Genomic DNA, 20,169 nt, shown 5'->3' with positions numbered 1-20,169 from the left:
AAGTCAATAGGAGTTTTTGGCCAATCCAAGGGTGATCGGACAAATGGAACCGAAATACTGTATTTAGTATCAGCCAGATTTGAGCAATGGTGTTCTTTCTCCCTATTCTACTTTATACAAGGAATGTGATCAATTTGTACCCTTTTCTTTTTAAATTCAGATTTAAGTACAGTTTTCAATGGAGAAGAGGGAAAGCAGGAAAGGGATTGGTAGGACAGCAAGCCCTTAAAACATGGAAATTTCACCGGGTTTGTTTAAAAAAAAAAAAAAAAAGTTTTATTGTTACATATTAAAAAACAAGTAACAAAATACAGACAAGACAAAAAAACTCTGTACAATACTCTTGACTGTATTTTGTTACTTGTTTTTTTAGTATGTAGCAATAAATCTTTTTTTTTTTTTTTTTTAAACAAACCTGATGAGTTTTTCATGTTTTAAGGGCTTGCTGCCCTACCAATCCCTTTGCTGCTTTACTGCAGCTCCTCTCGATTGGGGCGACGCCTGGAGGCATTACAGGTCCACTGCCATACATCATAGCCCAATTGCGCATGAGCGGCTGACGACACGCCAGCTGGACCGGAGACGGTATACTACGGGAGCAGCTGAAGCAACCTACCGCAAAGATTTCTGGCATCGGGGAGGAATCACTGGATCGGACTGTCCCTTAAAGGCAGCATATTTCCTTTTTTGGCTCACCCTTACTGGTTTGACTTTCCTCCCCATACATTGCTTTTCTTTCTCCGTGTCCCAAGCAAATAGGCACAATCATTATATTTCAGCAGGATCGTGTTTTATTATGCCTCCCAGTGAACCTGTTACAGCTATATACTATGGACATTATGTGTTCACCAAGTTAACGCCAGTCCTTGAGCTTAAACCGGCTTCTCCCAGTACATTCAATGGAGATGAAAGGATTTATATTATACCATTCATTTGGATTCTTTTTGTGAAGCCTATTACTATTTTTGATTCCTTGATACCCCCAAGGATACTGTATGCATTTATTGTACATGTAATAATGATGTGCTCTGGTGTTTTGCAGTGGTATTCCAGTTGGTGGATAGAGTAAACGAGCCTTCTTTCAAACAAGGTCACGAGTTTCCAGCTTTGAGAACTGAATTCCATAGGTTGTTATGAATATGCCTCACAGACCCATGGGGCTCAGTTCTGTAGCTTGGATCACGCTATCCTCTGGGAAAAAAAGACATCAAATTATGCCTGGATCGTAATAAGAAGTCCTGGATACGTTGAGCTGGTTGGCAAGACAAGCAGTTGTATGTATCTACTGTATATCTCCATTTATATTGCACTGTCCAGGTACATAGCACTTTACAATAAACGTGACATAACATTGTAACACATAATGGGAATAAGCGCTTCAGACTTAAAATAATAACAAAAGGAGTCCCTGCTCAAAAGAGCTTACAATCTACGTGGTGAGTGGAGAGAACTTACAGAGACAGAAGGAGAGTGTTCTGGTGCGTGCATCTGCAAGGGGCAAAGATCAGTGCATATGAAATGTATAGTATCCGACAATGGAGCTACTATACCAATATGCTTCGTTAAGGAGGTGTGTTTTAAGATAGGTCCTGAAGGTGGAGAGAGAGAGAGAGAGAGAGAGTGCTAGTCGGATATTGAGGGAAAGGGCATTCAAGTGGTGTGAGGGGAGTGAGTTAGAAAGATTTTAAGTGGGAGAGGGCTTTGGATACAAAACGGCAACCTATAAAAAGCCCCATGTCTCCGAATCAGCGCTATAAAAACAGGAAAAGAAAGGCCATAGAAATCTCCAGCCATGGCTTCTTGCTTTATAGCTGTATAGCTGCTTTTTACATGGTTTCCTCAGTGAGATATGATTTTTTTAATCAGTCTATAGCACAAGCATGTTGGCCCATATTTACTAAGTGGAGCTATTCTCCACTTTCTTCCCGGCCTCCCAGTGTCCTGGCCCCGAACCCCTCTGATGACTACAGAATACATCAACATTGTTGTAATCCCCCCAGCAATGAACCTAAATCAGCAAGTTTTGTTCCATGAGACATTTATACCAACATTTCTACTTAACAAAGTCCAAATTTGCAGTTCTCCTTCAGGTCTCCTATGTTTACAGAATCTTCATACAGAAGCTTCATAACTTAACGCCTAGCCATTTAAAAAATATTTTTATACAGAATTCAATCAGCGGGTCCTCAGAAACTAAACGGTGCTGATTTTAGCTCTGGCGACCTATTGGTTCTGAAGACATCAGTTTATTTTCTGGCGGTCTCCCGCCCCTTTACGCAAATAAAAACAGCCACCAAATCTCATGGGTCTCGTGGGTCAATAAGAAATGTCATTGAGGGTGAAGGAGGAGGCATGTTTGTTGTTGGGGCTTTCTACTGGATGACCATTTAAATTTCCATGTGGGAACACCGGTAACTAGACCAGTAAGTATCTTCGAAGCCGGGAGGGCCTCAGAGTTAAAAATAGCAAAATTCAGCTCTGTAGGAAACATTGGTTCTAACTATAACTAATGGACCTACTCGACATGTCCATTACACTAACAAACAGATAAATACAATGTTAATGCAGCTCGTTGTGCGCTCCCCGCGGTGAAATCGCACGATAGCCCCACTCCCTTCTTGCGTGCGACTGGTTCAAAACACTGTCCGCTTCTCCCGCTGGTGCTTGTGTATGTCCCGCTGTAGTGAAGCACGGGTTGAAATAACATCGACTACATTTTTTTATAATTTGATTGTCCTTTTGCAACTTTTTTTTTTCATTCCTTTTAACGGAAACATCATATCAGAATTATAAGGAATGTAACAAAAGTTGCAAAAGGGCAATCAAATTAGCAAAAAAATTGATAATGAAAAAAGGATTGAAATAGAAAGTAAGATCAACCCTAAAAAGTCTTTAAGTACCTTACAACAAAAAGATTAGAAAATAAAGTATAGTATAGTACCCTTTCAGTGTGATATGGGTAGGCAGATTATTGCAGATAAGGAAAAAGCAGAGGTATTAAACAAATTATTTGCCTCTGTGTTTACCAGGGAAGAATCAATTGCAATAATAGTGCCTCAGGAGGAAGCCACGACCTCTATACTAATGAACAATTTGTTAACTGAGGAAGAAGTGCATAGGCGGCATGATAAAATTAAAGTAAATAAGGCACCTGGCCCTGATGGCATACATCCAAGAGTTCTTAAGGAACTAAGTTCAGTAATAGCCAAACCATTATATTTAATATTCAAGGACTCCATTTCCACAGTCTCAGTACCACAAGATTGGTATAAAGCAGATGTGGTGCCTATATTTGAAAGAGAGTTAGATCACAACCGGGGAATCACAGACCTGTAAGCCTGACATCAATAGTTGGGAAGCTACTTAAAGGTTTTGTACAGGATAATATTCAGGAATACCTAATGGATAACAAAATTATTAGTAATAGTCAGCATGGATTTATGAAGGATAGGCCAAACTAACCTTATGGTGCCTATTCAGGTAGCTTCAATAAGATCACTGCTATATCGATCGGTTTGACATGTTGATAACTCACGGTATGAAATTTGTGTAAAAAATGGTATTCAGTAAGATTTTTTTGCTTGGTAGATACCGTTTGGTACAAAACTGCCATACCGATTGACTTTGCAGTTTCTGTTTCAGCGATCTTACCGTGCGATATCCCTGCAGTCAGTAAGAGCTGCACAGAGAGAACGTCATCTCCCTGCACAGCTCTTACAGACGATTGCCCCCTGTTTTTATTTAAATTTTATTAACATATTATTGAAGCAGGGGGTCTTCGGAGCTGAACCGCATTAATTTCAGGTCCAGAGACTCCTTGCTTCCTGAGGTATGTCCTGCCAGTTTAAATGACCCGGTCATGTGACGGGGTAGAATTCAACTTGTAGGAGATACCGGCACCCCATACCGGGGCCTGTACTCCGGGAAGCAGGGGGTCCCCGGACTTCAAATTAATGCGGTTCAGCTCCGGAGATCCCCTCCTTCAATACTGTGTTAAAATGTAAATAAAAACAGAGATTTATTACCTTTGCGGCTAACCGCTAAGGTAATGAAGGGATTAAACACAAATAACCGGTTTGTTGGTGGTTGAGGGGAAGGGTGAAGGTTATAGTTGCTCCAGGGGGGGTGGTTATGCCTCCCGGGAGGGATTAACCCCTCCCTTACCTTAGTAGTTACACCCCACTCCCTCTACCACAAACACCACACAGGAATGGGCAAAAGTGCTATTAGCCAATGATTGCTAATAGTGCTTTTGCCCATTCAAATAATCAATACAGTGCAATACAATAAAATACATTACTATAAAATATACATTACTATAAAAAAAATACTCTTGCCATTTAATCCATTGAATGTCACTGTGGTAATCTTATGGTTCTTTATCCATGGCAATTACTTCCTAGAATTTTAAACTAACCAAAAAAAAAAAACAATTTCCCGTTCTTCGAAAGTTTTAGCCAATATTATAAAAGACAAACATGGTCATCACGAATATGCACAAAACAGTTGGACTTCAACAAAACAGTGTATTTTCTAAATTCCAGTATACTTGAGTAAACTTTTAATAACTTAAAAAAAAAAAATATTCACTAATGTTCTATAATTATACTGTTTACTTGATGTTTAGTGTTGCTAGATAGTATGTATGAGATTATTACCGTTGTTGTGATGTTAGCAAATGTGGTATAATTACATGTTTTTTTTATATTTTTAATAACCTTTCCCATAATTAACAAATATATTTTTCCGTAAATTTGTGTGGCGCTGCTTTTACTGTGTATTTAGTATCATTATATTAAATTTGTTCATGTTTGAGGCTCTTTATTTCTCCACTAGCCAATTTATTTCCGCAATTATAGTACGTCTTGTCTTTACTATGGTAAAATGGACATTTTCAAACCTAATATGCTAAATGACTGGCTACTCATTGTACAGATGCAGTCAATGTTATAGCAACCTGTAGTGCGGTGCAGCGGGGCATACGCAATGTGACAGCAGGAAAAGCGGCCATTGTTTTGCATCTGCTGCGTGACAAAAGGGGGCGAGACTATTGAGTTATTTCACGATTGCAATAACGTTGACTACATCTGTAGCTGATGAATGATGTTGAATGTTCCCTGTTCAATCGGGAACACAGCACAGCAGGGCCACCATTAAGAGGGGAGGAGGGGAGAGCCATGACTACTGTCCCGAGGCCAGGGACGCTTTAATTTGGGTCTGGACAGAGGTCAGGCCCAACATTTGTGTCCGACTGCCGTGCCTCTGCTTGCCGCCTGACCCCAGCTTTCCCTTGTACTGTGGCCCTCTCTCTCCTGCCAGGCCTCTCTCTCCTGCCAGTGTGCACCGGAAGCTGGGCCCACATGGAAGTCGGGCCCAGGTTCTGCATGTGAACCGGAGAAACCAGCACCAGAGGCATGAGACCACCCCCAAGGTAAATCTGTCTGTGTGTATTGTGTGTGTGTGGGGTCTTATTGTGTGTATTATTGTGTGTGTATTGTCAGGGGGGGGGGGGGTAATTATTGGGTGTGTATTGTGGAGGGGTAATCATTATGTGTGTATTGTGGGGGTGTAATTATTGTGTATATTGTGGGGGGTAATTATTGCGAGGGGGAATTGTATGGGTATTGGGGGGGATTGTGTAGAATTGTAATTGTGTGTGGGGAGGGGGGGGAGGGATTGTGTGTGTGGCCAGGGGGGAAGAGGGAATGAGTGTTTGGAGGGGGGGTGGAGGGAGTGGTATTGAGTGAGTGGGTGGTCATTGAGTAATAGCAGAGGGGAGAGTGAGTGTAAGAGGAGACAGGGTGTAAGAGAGGAAGAGTGGGGGAGGGGAGAGGGGAGGTGGAGGAGTGGGTGGAGGGGAGAGTGAGTTAAAGAGGGGGGATAGTGAGAGACAGAGGGGGAGAAAAATACAAGAGGAGGGGCAGGAATTGAGGGGGGTGAGAGCAAGGAGGTGTGAAAAAAAAGATGGGGAGCTCTCAAAGCCGCCGACACGGTGGAGGGCGGGGGAAAGGGCCCCAGTGGAAACTCTAGTCCTGGACTCTGGTAAAGCTATCCGTGGCCCTGCTGCAGAAACGCTTACCTTCACTTCCCAGCCACTCAGAATGTACCGCGGCCTAGAAGTTATGTGCGCGTGCATCCACGCTATAGTCTGAGAGACACTTGTTGGGAGGAGGTAGGCGCCTCTGCAGCTTCTTTCAATGATCCAGAAAGAACAGGAAACATGAAATAACGCCAACAAAATGTTTATTGCGCTTAAGATGAGTTATTGTTATCTTCACAGGCCTTATTTGATTCATAGACAAAAACAGAAAAGCCAGCGCCTCATACAAAATGACACACCATGTAGTGCAAAATTATTTGATTATTTGATTATTTGATTCATATTCACGCCGGGCTACAGGGGGCTTAGCAATTCCTTTCCGTCTGGCACACTCCCATTTCTCACATCCACTAATAAATAATATTGTTGTTGACGTTGATTCTTTCACCTTTCAGCCTTCGCTCTTCAGGGGGCAACAAAAAAGGACACCTGATTCTTTCTGCAAGGAGGAAAACTATTGATTTTGAATCCCAAACATCATGAATCCACGAGTTACTGCAACTGAACACTGAGCGGTGCAATTGCAAAATCAATAGCAATGCTAACATGAATACATTCTTCTCTATTGGTTTCTAATGCCTGTCTGCAGCAAGAATGTGTTATATGAATACAGGTAAACTAGACTCTTCTTCACTGTATTGTGTTTGGGAATATCCGGGGCCGTCTTAACAGCATTATAGGCCCTCCGGGCAAAGCAGTGCACTGGGCCCTGCCAACTCTCTGCTACAAGTCGTCATTTTTCTCCTTCTACCGAGTTAGCGGGAGATTTGGATGCTGAGGCAGGTGATCGGAAAATTAGTGTTAAATTCTGGTCTGTGCATAGATTAGCATGGGGCCCCTATGCTCATGTGGGCAACTGCCCAGCGTGCCCATGCGTTAAGACGGCACTGGAAATATCCCAACACAGGGCAATAACGACACACATACAATGTATTGTACGTAGATTTCATGGTAGAGCTCTGCATAACAAAATACAGGTACAACGAATCCTTGAAAATATGTAGATTACATGTTTGCTATCCTAATCCCATAGAGCAGGGTTGACTGAACCACTGATTGAGCCAACTGTGCTGAAGCAGGGATATCCCTAATTCCTGGTCTATTGGTGTTGGCCCTTGAGGACTAGTGTTGGCCTCCCCTGACAGAGAGGTAAAGCAAATTCCCTAAGATCACACTTAGATGACATTGAGGTAGGATAGGCTTTTTACTTAGATCTGCAAAATGTATGGAAATCTGCTGCAAAAACAGAACCACAAAATGGAAATTCAGTTGTCATAAATGTCATACGTTCCGTAATAAATCAGATGTTCTTTTGTGCTGTTTGGCAGCTGAAGGCCCTGGACAATGCTTTCAAAATGTAGTGTACTTCCAAATTCTAAAAGAAATGTCTTTGTTCTCCAACAAGTGAAGCTGTAAGTGTTTAAATACAAAACGAGTGGCACTCCGTCCCCTTTCCAATACACTTATACAGTAGTACATTACCAGTACACTTCTTCCACTGACCCTGGATCTGTCATAATTTGTGTACTTCATTGTTTCAGCCACCAGAGGGAGCCCTGTGTCCACTGTTTTATAAATATGACAAATAATACCACTTGTGAGCACATTCACGTCTCAGACAGGTCCACAACCTCACCTTTCCCCATAATCTCTCAGCAAGCAATTTTCCCACTGCAGCCAGGGATTCAGTATAATGACATGCAAGGGAGTACTTACAGTGTGACTTTTTTTTAAGACAGAAAAGCATGTAGAACCATTTAGAAAACCTGCCATGTGCACAACTGATGCAAAAATATATGTACGGTATTTTAATCCGGATGCTAGAAATGGAAGTGGACAGGGCTCTACTTCTGCTTGGATTGGGCAGACCCCCATATAAAACGAGTAAGTTCCCATGATGTTCCAGGTACTGAGTGTAAAGGATAACAAGGCTGTTTCCCGTGATACATTTTGTGCTGATATTTGAACCAGTTTTGGATTTTCTTCCCAAATTCAGTCTCTAGCAATCGCGCTGATTAAATGCCTTTTACCGCTGAATGCCAGGGACAGTCCGATTCCAGCGTCATGTGACTACAAGTGCCGCGATCACATGGTGGCACCTGACGTCAATTGCGGAATACTACAGGAAAGAAATGGCCTACTGCAGACCAGACTTTTCCTAGACCCCCGAGATGCAGGAGGGAATTTCTGCCCCTATTACTCAGATGCCTTTTTAAAATCTAAGTGCCCCATAAGGTGGTCTGGCACTCCGGGGGCCCCATGACTAAGTGGCTACGTCTGGGCTTTCAGCATGTTTTCTAGGGCGAGATCGTATCCTGCTCTCCTATAGAACGCTCCAGTCCTTCTCTTCCGTTCCAGTCATCATTAACGTGATAGCGAGGTGCCAGAGTCCTTGAAGCACTCTGGTGCCGCGGTCCCCCGGGCACTCAAAGGGTTAAAGTTAAACTATGAGGTACACCTAGAGAAAGAGGTAATTAAAAGGACAGTTCTGTGTAGCGAGCAATGTAAAAAAAAAAATACGACTAAAACATGTATTAGTGTCATTGGCTTCCTTCCAAACATTTAATCCTCCCTAAAGCAAAATGTTCACTTATTTGTGTCTTTTGTAAAAACAAGCCCGTTTCTATTTTCTATTCATTCTCTTTATTCACCCACTAGAAGATCAAGAAGAAGCAACCTTGTTGCATATACTGTACAGCAGTTTACAATTTATTTATTTATAAAATGTTTTACCAGGAAGTAATACATTGAGAGTTACCTCTCGTTTTCAAGTATGTCCTGGGCACAGAGTTATGATGACAGATACATGGTTAGAAATGCATAGTTACATTAAGTGAGCAAGGTTATACATTATATAGAAGCAGGTCTTCTCACAAAAAGGATTAGGTGAAGATTGTATAAATACTCCAAAGTATTTGGTAATGGAGACATTACAAGTATAAAAATGGTCAGTCATCTGCATTTACCCATAAGGCTGCACTTATAGCGACGGCGACAGTGATGTGACGTTGCGTCAAAACAAATGCATTGCCTCCGCCACGCACGCTTATAGTAGGCGGACCATAGGTTCATGTACTGTAATAATTCTTATTTTTACATGCTAGAAATATATGATTCCCTCCCACATAATATCATGATACGTCAATGAACTCAAAATTATCGGTAGAGTTAATTATCTCACTATAAAATATCACAATTGGTCAAATTGATGGGCAATGTTGAGGACTTTGGTCATAAAATTATGGTAAATGTACCCAATATTTTTTGTCACCAGATGCGTTATTAAGTTAGTAACAGTATAAGGGAGGTTGATGACTCTAGGCCAGAACAAGAAAGTGAGACGGAAGCACAGAGACAGGGTGACAAAGACAGACACACGGACTGAGGAACACTGATAGGTACATAGGGGAAAGAGTGACAAGTGACCAGGATACTGATTATCTGATTTACACAGATTGAATATATGACAGAGAGGGAGCTGCAGACAGTGAGGGACTTTCGTTCGCAAACTCAAAAGAAAAACCACGAGAACAAAAAAAATGTAAACCCCCCCCCCTGAATCCCAGGGCGAGCCTTTTCTACGGCGTTGACTTGAATTTTGCTCGGATTCAATAGTTTGTTCGACTCAAACACCGATGTTCGGACTTCCAAACCTGCCTACCCAAAATAAAGACAGGTACACTTTAGTTCCTGTATGTTAATGTGGGATACAGGATCTTACAACCCATTAATCACCTCTTAAGAAGACCGCATAACACGTGCAATTTGGACCAGTGCTATATATGGAGGACAAGAGACAGGGGGTGCCCAATGCTGCATCCAATTGACAAAACATATAAAGTAAAATACATCAATAATAATAATTGGTTATTTAGTTAACCCTTTGGCCAAAGGCATCATAAGCCTGCATACCAACGTCAAGGTATAACCAAAATAATTATTTTGGTTATACCTTGACGTTGGTATGCAGGCTTATGACGCCTTTGGCCAAAGGGTTAACTAAATAACCAATTATTATTATTGAAGTATTTTACTTTATATGTTTTGTCAATTGGATGCAGCATTGGGCACCCCCTGTCTCTTGTTATATACAATTGCCACGCTCAGTAGCTCTCTGGTTGACATAAATATATATTCACTTTGTGGTGGGTGTGGGAGTTTGAGCTTGCTGGGAATCTGTGTTAACCTATATATGGAGGAAAAACGTGTATGCAAAGATCATTTTAAGAATCAAACACTTGTATTTCTGGATTTGTTTGTTTGAACTAAAATATACACACAATTGAAGCAGCAATAACTTCCCTATACTGATAAATAATCATTTATGAAATCAGTCATCAGGTCCCAGGCTGCTGTAATTAGCTGAAGGCCCTGAGCTTTAACCAATGGGACATACACAACCCTGACGCACAGGCAGAAATAGGTTCGGTCGGTATGTACTGTATGTTTACCTTTATTTACATAGCGCCATGCATAGCGCTTCACACCAGTAACAGATACTGCAGGAATAAGCGCTTCATACCTAAAAGTGGACATTAGGAGAAGGAGTCCTTACCCCACAGAGCTTACAATCTAAGTAAGGTAAACCTGGTTTTAATAAGGACTGGATATAAATGTCTCCCCTCCCCTAAATGTACCTCTCGCTCTTTTAGCTACACTGCTCCTGACTTTGTTCCTGGCCTTTCTGTTGATAATCCCCGTAATGGCTCCATTTGACCAGTCAATTACATGGAAATAAAATGTCAGCGAACAGGTTACAAACGAAACCTTCTGTAGAAAAATATCTGCTTTTTTTTTTTTTTATCCAAGGGTCTCTCGGTTTTGATCAGCAGTTTTACACTCAGCCGTAACCATGGTGATTTCAGATTTAGCTGCATTGCCACAATTGGAAGTGTGTGTGTGTGTGTGTGTGTGTGTGTGTGTATATATATATATGTATATATATGTATGTGTGTATATATATGTGTGTATATATATGTGTATATATATATATATATATATATATATTATATATATATCAGAAAAATGGTATGTTTTGCAGAATGTAATTTGACACGTATGCCTTAAAACAATCCGGTTGCACAGACTTCAAAATTCAAATGCATCAGGTGTAATTTGTCTGTTTTTGCACTCAACTTGCAAAAAAAAAAAAAAAAAAACTATTTGGCTTAAAAGAATATTGAATTTCTCTGTGTGTGCTTGTTTGTTCCTAAACGTAACGAAATACCATTTGATGTATTCCCGATTTGCATCAAGGCTCAATGTCACGGCAGCAGTGGCCGGCAGTGAGGTCAGAAATGATCCAATCCACAAGGGCTGTGTGACCGTGAACAAGTTCACCCTGTGCCTTAGACCAGAAGTTCCCAACCTGCAGTCCTCAAGACCCCTCCAGCAGGGCCCGGTTTTAAGGCAATCCCAGCTTCAGCACAGGTGGCTCAATCAGTAGCACAGATTGAGCCACCTGTACTGAAGCAGGGATATCCTGAAAACCTGACCTGTTGAGGGGGGGGGGGGGGTGCCTTGAGGACTGGAGTTAAGCACCCCTGCCTTAGACTGATACAATTAGATTGTAGATTTGAGTGCACAGGAATGGACGATACCTGCAGGGACAGTGTACATTACAGGTTAACAAGATGGATTTGTCTCCTTACATTCCAGATTGTCCTTATGCTTGCATTGTAAAAAAGCTGCATTTCTGATTGCCAATAGTATACATCGAGAATACTAATTAGGAGTTCGACATAATCGGCATCGCTGGGGAAGTGTCACTCCCTGCAAGTGAGATATGGAATATTTGACAGTGTCTGTCGTATCGTCTGCATCTGCCTTGACATTTCTAGCATTGAAAGAAAGAAAAAAACGCTTCAGGTTTCCTTTTTCAATAAAATGGCACGTGTCACTTTTTCCGATCGACGAGAATAATGCAGCAGTACAATTTGCTGGCTGTGGAAACAGGAGGGATGTGTCCACTGGAGGGCAGCAGTGTTCCAGCAGCCATTGAGTGAGCCACTGCAAGAATGTCGATAAGTGCTTCAAGTGATTATGGATGAGCACAATGACAGTGGATCACAGGAGCTCCGGACTCCAAGGCTGCTCATTCTACAGTACATTTAGGTGCATAGCACAGAATACTTTCTCAAATATTATTTTAGTGCCTTTTTTTTTTTTTGCTAGAGTAACAGAGTGTATATGAGCAAGGGTAGTGCTAAAGCGCAGAAGAATTTTAAACATGGGTGAGTTTGGATTTCACTCATTTGAACCCTTACGAACACCTGCGGCAAAAGGATTAAACTGAACCATGGCTCGGATGTGCGTCTGTGTTTGAACTTAATTTTTGATTCTTGCTCGACATTTCCTTCCTTTACATGCAGCATGAGTGTGTGTATATGTGTATATATGTGTGTATATATATATATATATATATATATATATATATATATATGTAAATACAACTGTATGCTCATTTGCATGTCTTAGGCAGGTCTGCAACCCCGCCTTTCACCATTATCACCCAGCACACAGCTCTTTCACTGCAGCAAGGGATTCTGGATTGCTGTGGAGGGTTTTTGTCCCTTTTTTTACTCACCATAACTTAACTCAGTATGGTACACCCCATCCTTTAGCTTCTCTGCATACCCAGTTTACCAACCCCACACTGATGATACCCATTAAGGTCAAAACAGCTGTCTGTGGTTGGGTTTTCTGGGTATGCACCTTAATCCTGGCTGTGCTCAAAGCTGTGACCATGCAGCAAGCTTAAGCCTATAGGGAACCATGTTAAAAATGGTTTTTGAAGCAAAAAGTGGCATTGTGTGCTCATTTGCATGTCATTTCCCAGAATCCCTTGCTGCAGGGAAAGTGCTGTGTGCTGTGTGCTGGGTGATAATGGTGAAAGGTGGGGTTGCAGACCTGCCTAAGACATGCATATGAGCATACAGTTGTATTTACATTTGCATATTTGCTTTGCTGTGGAGGGTTTTTGTCACATACATATATATATATATATATATATATATATATATATATATATATATATATATATATATATATGTATCTTAACCCAGGCTGTGCTCAAAAGCTGTGAAATGCAGCAAGCATAAGCTTATATGGGACCATGTTATATGGTTTTTAAGCAAAAGGTGGCACTGTGTGCTCATTTGCACGTCATTTTAACGTCATTTCCCGAATCCCTTGCTGCAGTGGAAGCGCTGTGTGCTGGGTGATAATGGTGAAAGGCGGGGTTGCAGACCTGTCTAAGACATGCAAATGAGCATACAGGAATATTTCCATGTGCTATACACACACACACACACACACACACACACACACACACACACACACACACACACACACACACACACACACACACACACACACACACGTTTGTATATCTTTATTTATAGAGTGCCAACAGTGTACTCCGGGCTTTACAAAGACCATACAGTACAGGGAATTATAATACAATAAACGCAGCAAAGTCAGACAATAGGAAAGGAAGGAGAGATAAAGAAATGTGTATAGAAGGGGGCTGGTGGGAAAGGAGGAAAAAAAAGCAGTGGTATTGTGCTTGTAAGTAGAGCTGTGCGAATTGTTGGGCCTGATTTCGATCTGCTGTGGATCGGCCAGTTCTTTTGGTCCTTGGATTTCAGCGGTTCAGTCTCAAAAATGGCAATTCGCCTTTTGCGGATTTAGTTTTTTAACACCGACAATCCATCCACGGATTATCACATGGAAACCTGTGCCCTGATCAGCACTATCGCAGTTTAAGGAATAATCCCAGTACACACTTGACTATAGACACGCACACATACTAGCACTAACACCCAGATTGGTATATACTGGCAGTACACACGCCGGACAATATGTTAATATACAAGGAAGTAGAAACCGGCAAAGAAGGGAGGAGGGGCAAAAAGGACCCTTTGCCTTGCCCTACGTATGTGCTAGACATTGAAAGTACTTTGGCTATGCTTTTGTAAGCCACCCTAGCACTGAATGGGTTAAAGTATACACTTCATGTTTACTTTACTGTATTGGTTCATTTCACATTTTCAGTCTCAATCCATTTTGTCCCCTGGGGAGTGAAGGTCGTACAGGTCGGGTCTTTGATTACTTTGTGAGGTTATTGTTGCTCGGCCAACGTTAGTGATTGAAATACCAGAGCGGTATATGATTGGAGTAAGGGGTTGTTTGTTCTTTATTGGATACCATGAAAGGTGTCTGACATAATATGTGTTGCCACAAGGGAGCATGTGTCTTAAAGGGGCAATCCCATATAGCAAACAAAATTAAATAACTAATAACTAAACAATGCAATTGACTTCCAGTTCTCTGCCTCAGGTTTGTTGTACAAGCTGTATACAGTAGTACAAAGCTCTAGAGAGTTCATGTAAGAATGGGAAGCAAGCAAACAGTGAAACAGATGCAGCGGCCATTATTCGAACAAATCACGGAGCCGTTTTCGTGTGCTCATCTGTATTCCACGCGGCATTAACGCGGCCAATCACCCCAGGCACATGTGTTTATCGCGGTTGCTTCGTTTGAATTTCATGGATTCTGTTTCGTATCCGTGGCAGAAATGAATGAATTGTAATGTGTACAGTACTGTGCTACTGTGTCAATTTCAGTGTTTAACACTGTTTAACACTAAAATGCCATTTTCTGCACTCGCGTCTTAAGGCGGGAAGGGGCGGTAAGGTTGGAAGAAATCATGCGCCATGACATGGGTATTCCGAGGTATACAACGCGTGAAGTGTTCGAATAACGGCCGCTGCTTCTGTATGTCCAGTGTGCTCATTTTGATGGCACTACACAGAATCCTTACCTGCAGCTTACAACAGTCTCACACATTAGCACTCTGTCTCATGGTCACACAGGGGTCACACATTAGCACTCTGTCTCATGGTCACACAGGGGTCACACATTAGCACTCTGTCTCATGGTCACACAGGGGTCACACATTAGCACTCTGTCGCATGGTCACACAGGGGTCACACATTAGCACTCTGTCTCACGGTCACACAGCAGTCACACGGTCACTCTGTCTCATGGTCACACAGCATGTGGTGAATCTCACTCTGACGAGAGACCCAACAGCATAGTCCTAAAGCCTCTTATGTCCTTACTCAGCCCCTTATGGCATCTCTGCCCCTGGCATAGTTAGCCCTCCCTCTCACAACAGCACCTGCATGCTTACTGCATCCTTTTGTGTCATAACCCTGTCCCAGGAGACGCTGGATCCCCTGCCCCTGAGGGGAGAAGGAGTCTCACGCAAATCTCAAGCATGTGTGAGACCACTTCTCATGGAGCATGAGAAGGGGTCTCACACATGCTTGAGATTTGAGGACCATTCACAGCTCTGTGAACATGACAGTGGGGCAATGGTTTAGGGGACGTGTTGGAAGGCAGACACTTATGGATTCTAAGAAGTAAAAAAAAACGCAAGCGCAGAACTTCACATGATGGTTTATGGTAGAATAAATTGTAATTTAAAAAATGATGCGTATATAAAGGTTGATTATTACATCTTCAAGGTTTCATCAATACAAGTCAATAAAAAGGAAAGGACATTCAGGATAGGACTAGAGTCGTGGCCTGTTTGGAATGGTAAACAACCCTTCACATTGTTACAATGAGTCAGCGAGTTACAAAATATTCAGGGATGAGAACCATATAGAATAGAACCTGCAAAACGATCCCCGGTGCAACCCAGGAAGGTTTTACCCTCTGCCCGTCTCCTCAACGATTTTCGCCGTCCGTGATTTTTTAAACACGGCTGGGGATTAGATTCTTCCCGACCAAGATGCCGAGTACTGGGAGTAACTGTGCAGGTACGAATGAGTCCGGGAAGAACTGAACAGCTGATCTGCCGTTAGTAAAAGGACCGCCGATTCAGGGTAACAGCGGTTGAAGAACGCCGGGGAGTAGAGCACAGTCTTTAGGCTGCTAAACAGGAAAAATCTCAAAGATTGTCCGGTTTGTATAAAAGTTCATAAAATAATTTAAAAAATAATTAAATCAATGATTAGGCAAATGAGTAGCTGCATAAATCTCCTATGAGGGCATAAAAATCCAACAGCAGCAGAAAATTATTTGACTGGCTCCAGGGTTCCTAAGTGGCCTACTTTGGCTTCCTTTATTGCCTTAGCAAGGCACCAGCAGTTTAAATTCTTTCAAAACTAAAGCTGTCTCACATTTTAATCTGGTCTGTAACTGTTATATACGCCTATAATATATATTATCTTTAACTGTGGATGCAATGTCTAATATATAATGTATACCCTGTTCACATATGTAACTGTATTTGTAAACATTGTATTATTTGTCATCTTAACTCTATGCCCAGGACATACTTGAAAACGAGAGGTAACTCTCAATGTACAGTATTACTTCCTGGTAAAACATTTTTTAAATAAATAAATTAATATAGAAAGCCAAAATGAATACCCTGGGCTAGGCCAAATAGCGTAGCCATGAGCCATGTATGTAATGGGCAATAGACATATTAGCCAAAAGGGGCTAATAGGGATTTTGGCTATAGAAAAGCATTAGAGCAAATACATTATAAATAAATACATTAAAAAAACACAATCATGTCATATAATAACTATCATTTAATCTGTTAATTGTCACTGTGATTACCTAGTCCCTCAATAGGAGCCTAAATGGTCACATTGGCGATCAATGTAGACCCTAAGTAAATAAATGTATTACTTAACCCAGCCGGGATGTCGGCCATCCTCCTCATCCTTAGGGCCACCCAGAGATAAATCCAATAAATGTCCAATACCCAACCATAAAAATAATGCATGATGTATGCCTTCATGGACAATATGGCTTCCAAGGGACTAATGTATCTATTTTTTATTGTGAAGGAAAATGCCTGGTATATATCACATTGGCTAACGTGAGTCACATGCAACGTGAGTTACAGCCAGTTAGCACCAGGATAGAGCTTATCCTGGCGTTAGTGGGACTATGTCTGTAAGGGTACAGTTCAATTTAACCAGATCACTTGTGTACACATGGCATTAACATGTCAGTCTAGTAGTAAATGTGTTACGCAGTGGTAAATTCTACTTTGACACAGATGTATGTCTGGTTCTCTCCTCTTACAAGGGAACAAATTGAATTCTGTACAATCACGCCATTCCTGCTCAGGGACGCCATTGAAAAATATGCTGACTGATTTATTGTAGTATAGGTAGCCTACAGGACAAGGGCACCCTCAGTAATCAAAAAGCAGCAGAGGGCAAGTAAATCACAAGGAGCTCAACAGAAGAAATGTACGGGTGAGCTGCCTTACATAAGCAGTCACACTCACTCCATACACTTTCAGAATGCAATGAGTACTATGGCTATCGTGCAGAATGAAGGATGTCTTGGAAGTCTGGCTTGGAAGTCTGGCTTGGGGTCCAGCGGCCGTCTCAGGACATTGGCTCACATATTTTTATTTTCTACTGTTTGATGGTGACATTGACCCTTTGAATCAATTAATTACATTAGAGCAAAGCACTTTCAGGATGAACCCAGGGGTGTAAGGGGTACAGTAGCTCTCTCACACCTACTTCCCAGCAAGGGCTCAGTGTTGGAATGGTGTATCAAGGGTCCACAGGGGGGAAAAGACTGTAAGAGCCCAGGATAGAGCCCTAATGCACAAATATAGGGCTAGCAGTCACGCATATATACAGAGGGTCATACCTCCATTAATTTGTGCATACATACATACTGTAAACTCAGATGTGCATGAACATAAATATATATTTTTTTACAAATGACCATTATTACTTTATCTGTTCTATCCTTTGTTTGGAACCCTCAGTAATATATCAGAGAAAGAAAGATATATAAAACAAAATCTTTGGAGCAATAGCAATATTATACACTTGGTGAATTGTTTACGGTTGATTATCTCTTGGTCAACAAAGTAATAATAATCCGGGAAAGGGTTTCTTGAGTTTTTACTCTGTTGTACCAATGTTGCTAATGAGACAGCAGAAGGCAAAATCAGGACCATTCTCACAATGTTGACCTGAAATTAGTTGGCCGGTATGGAGAGGGCTTTCAGTTCACATACTGTAATTTGCTCAGTGGCACTGCTTCCTGGGTGATTCCATTATTACTGTATACAGCTTTTTGATTACTTTATCTTGGCTGTTCACTTTTTCTATACACAAAGACAGATGGAAGGTAAGAAAAGAATTCCTAAGAATAAACACTTCCGTAAAGGCAGGAGTCCAGATGTCATAATAAATATAGAAACGAATGATAACGAGTATAGAAAAGAATGCTGTATTCTCTATTATAAAGGTAACGTATTCTGCACAGCATCTAGATATATTCAATGTAGCTGAAAAACGGCAACTAGTAACTTTAGATTCTTATTTCAGTTAAGACAAACAATGTTCCCTCATACAGTATATTGTTCTCAGTAGGAAGAGCTTTTGTTTGCAGTTAGATCTAGTGTTAACACGAGAAACCAGACAGAATCCTCAAGGTTAATTTAAATGCAGCACAGCCTCTTCTGCAATAGAATTTGTGAGGAACTAGGGACAATGGGGAAAAATACCTTATCTGATGTAGACAAGGTTTACCTTTTTTTTTGCTGGCACATGTACACTTTAATGGTTTGCAAAATCCTGCCCAAGCAGGATTTGGAACTTGTTAACCCTTTCACATACTGTAGAATTGGGTCAATGCAGTGTACAACCTTCCAACAGTAATGGGGCTAAACACAAGCAATTCATATTTGAAAACATTATCTTCTGGTAAAATGCTTGGTCAATAAATGAAATCAATGTAAAACTAGAATTCACCGCAAAGGCAGCATGTACCAATGCTATAAAGATTGTGATGGCAACCTTTATAGCAGCAATCGGGGCAATTTTGTGTTTCTTTTTATGAGCCAGGATACTTACAGCTCTGCGACTCCCAGGTTCCTGAGATTTGAACATTTCTATCTCCTAGACAAGTACTGCAGCCTTATCCTCAGGGCCAATATAAAGCTGGGATTTAATTGGAAGACGATGTTTTCATATTATTTTCTATTGGTGACTTGAGATTTGCGGAATTTTCACAGCATTTTGCAAACCAATGTGGAACGTGAAAAAATGTGATACATTTTCCATGCATTTTTTTTGTTTTGTCAAAATTCGCATTGATGAAGACCCTAAAATAGGCTTTTTGCAGAAGAGGAAGAGAGAGATTAAATAATCTTATTTGCATATTCAAACTAGTTTATTTCCCAGGTATCTGAGGTGTGTTCGCAGATATTTATCCACGTGTAGAGGAGTGTTTTGGGAACTATATAAGTCCTCCACTAAATAGAATTCTCATTACTTCCACTCAGGAAAACGTCTCTTTTGAAAGTATTAGATAGTGAATATCTGTTGTAGACCTCAGGGGGGAAATTTGCTAAGATTTTAAAATAGGTTCTGGTAGCAATTTCAGTCCATTGAAATGGTGTAAAAATAAATGAGTACTTTAATAGAAGGTGATAGCTGTTTTATTAGACTGACAGAATATATCCAATAGAAATAATGTCCTCCTCAGGACTAGCAATACTGATTTATCTTCCTAATCTGCTTCTTTTCACCTCTGTTTCCCTGTTTGTACACTATGTTCAACCATCTTCTCCCATTCTTCTGAATAGAAACGTGTAAAATTATCCAAAGAGTGGAGGCAGCATTTTTAGCATTTTTTTTTTACTTCTGTAGCCCCCTTTGGGGACTACTATTGCAGTTAAGGGGTTAACAGCCTTCAATAAGTTAACTGTGTGGGCCCACTCAGGTTATTCCTCCCCATCCCCCATCATGTGATGTAGGATGATTATGCAGATGGGATGCCACTCACTTGTATGTCTTGTCACCAGTGATGTCACTGTATGGAGTATAGAGGATATATATAGCTCAACCAAATGTTCTATAAACAGGTTTGTCATGGGAGACCAGGACAATTAACACCTGGATTGCATACACCAGACAGAGCAAGATGTTAAGTTTAACAAGTTTATTCTGACCAAGGTCAACAGGCACAACACTACATAAAGTTTGGCACAAACTAACCCAAAA

General features: G+C 41.1%; 1 long non-coding RNA gene across 2 annotated transcripts; it reads left to right on the top strand.

Annotated features, from left to right (window-relative positions):
• Positions 1-1,182: 1,182 nt before the first annotated feature.
• On the top strand, positions 1,183-12,283 carry LOC142495873 (uncharacterized). Of its 2 annotated transcripts, none has more exons than XR_012801843.1 (4): positions 1,183-1,274; positions 5,320-5,431; positions 6,496-6,713; positions 11,759-12,283. It is a non-coding gene; the product is annotated as an uncharacterized LOC142495873 (long non-coding RNA). The 2 variants fall into 2 exon arrangements; XR_012801844.1 differs by lacking the exon at positions 11,759-12,283 and adding an exon at positions 7,836-8,594.
• Positions 12,284-20,169: the final 7,886 nt, after the last annotated feature.

The sequence above is a fragment of the Ascaphus truei genome, chromosome 5 (assembly GCF_040206685.1).
Source record: "Ascaphus truei isolate aAscTru1 chromosome 5, aAscTru1.hap1, whole genome shotgun sequence".
In the NCBI taxonomy this organism is placed as follows: Eukaryota; Metazoa; Chordata; class Amphibia; order Anura; family Ascaphidae; genus Ascaphus; species Ascaphus truei.
Note: the sequence above shows the minus strand (reverse complement) of the source record. Positions and strands in the feature narration are given on the sequence as shown.